This window comes from Haliaeetus leucocephalus, unplaced genomic scaffold (genome assembly GCF_000737465.1).
Source record: "Haliaeetus leucocephalus isolate CR32 unplaced genomic scaffold, Haliaeetus_leucocephalus-4.0 Scaffold240, whole genome shotgun sequence".
In the NCBI taxonomy this organism is placed as follows: domain Eukaryota; kingdom Metazoa; phylum Chordata; class Aves; order Accipitriformes; family Accipitridae; genus Haliaeetus; species Haliaeetus leucocephalus.
In genome coordinates, this window is record NW_010972676.1 from 9,596,823 (window position 1) to 9,598,663 (window position 1,841).

Sequence of the window (1,841 nt, forward strand, 5' to 3'; positions counted from 1 at the left end):
TGTATTGCATTTCCTTATAGATTATTGCTTTGATTTTCCTAAAGTGTATATCATGTGTGCAGAGGCTTTGTCTAGAAAGACTGGTGTATTGTCTGGATGAGATAAAGTCCATAATTATTTTCTTACTAATTTTAAAGTATTTGTACTTTTTTCTCTGCAGCTGTAAATTTTCACTAAACATGCTGGAGCTGGACATTTAATAAAGTTGTTACCAGAAGCCAAACAGTAAGAAAGAAAGAAAACTAAATAAAAATGAAAGATTTTTTTTTTTAACAGTACAAAGCTGCTACTTTCTCTCTAAGCTCCTGAAAACAGTCCTAAGTGTGGCATGATGAGTGAGCAGTTGGACTAAGCTTTACATCTTCAGTATCTTGCATAACATACTAACAGACAGAAGATGCATCCATTTAGATTCTATTATATAAGGGAATACTGGTAGTTGAAAGAATTAAGTGCTTGGATTTAGATCCATTTGTCTCTGTTTACTGGTTTGTGTTGTCTGGGCAAGAATAAATTATTAATATTTGATAGTCACCTGGTTTCTATTCCCAGTTCCAAAGGATGACCGAGTGTTGTACAGAATTAGAGTTCTTTACCCTGATTCTGGAGACAAAAAGATAGGCTAAATTGAGGCTTACTTAGTCTCTATACTGCAAGAATAAATGATCTCTTCTTGAGATACGCAGTTCTAAACTACTGTATTTACCTGCCCAGGCACTTGGCAACTTACTCTCTAAGGGTCAGTATTTCCTGTTCCATCAACTACTGCTGTAGTGTTTTGTTCCCTTTAGGAAAAAATCTGCTGCAATTATGTGGCTCAGTGCTTTATGTCCAGAATTACTCTAAACTTGCTGTGATCACATTGAAAGGGGTTTTCAGAGGCAACCACCTCATGCTTCTCAACATAAAAGGTTGACATACAAGTTAAGAGCTGCATGTTGAAGGATAAATTAGAGCTAACATCATCTGAAAAGAACTGTCTTCTCAGAGTGTTTGTTTTGAAGAGTGCAAGTGTTAACTAAACACGATTTTTCTAAAGGAGATTCAAAAACCAGTGAGTCGGACTTTCAGCTGAAGTCAGTGAAGCTCTGAACTCTGCTTCTGTGCCTCCACGTGCTGCAAACATACACTTACGGAACTAAGTGCTGAGTTCTTGTGTATAGTACTAGAGTAACGCACAAAAAATGAGTTTGGCAATTCATATAACATAAATCTATTTTTGAAGTTTAAGGACACAATGGTAGGTAATTTTAACATGAAAAGGGAAATACGTATGATTTCTTAAAGTATTCACAGAAGAGGAAAGTGAATGAAAGACAGTTTAATATTAAAGTATGTGGAAGGTGGTGCCCTCAGCAGCCGCCTGCTGCAGCGCTCGCGGGGCTGGACAACCTGATGCTGGGTGAGCAAGGCCGCAGCCACTCTAACAGCTGGGAGAAAAACAGATTTAAGGGAGAACGCAGAAATGGGGACAATCAGTAGTTAGATGCTGGTGACGCGCTGCGGTGCGTGTCCTCGACGCCTCACCGTGTGGTGAGAGGACCACCTCCCCGGAAGGAAGCCCGCGAAATCCTCCTCACGGCTCCTGAAGGGCGCAGGTCCCATCCCCGGCCGACCCCGGCCCCCTAACTGCTGTGGGGAGGGGAGGTAAACCGCGGAGCCGCGGGAGGAGACGAAGACGGGGCGGCGGCAGTGCCACGGGTGTCCCGCCGGCCCGTCCGCCGCTGCGCCCTGCTCCGCTCCTCCCCGCCCACCTCCCGCTGCCCCTCGCAGGGGCGACGCCGCCGTTGGAGCCTGCGCAGTGCGGCGGGGAGCGGTCGCCCTCCGCCCTGGCCTGCCCT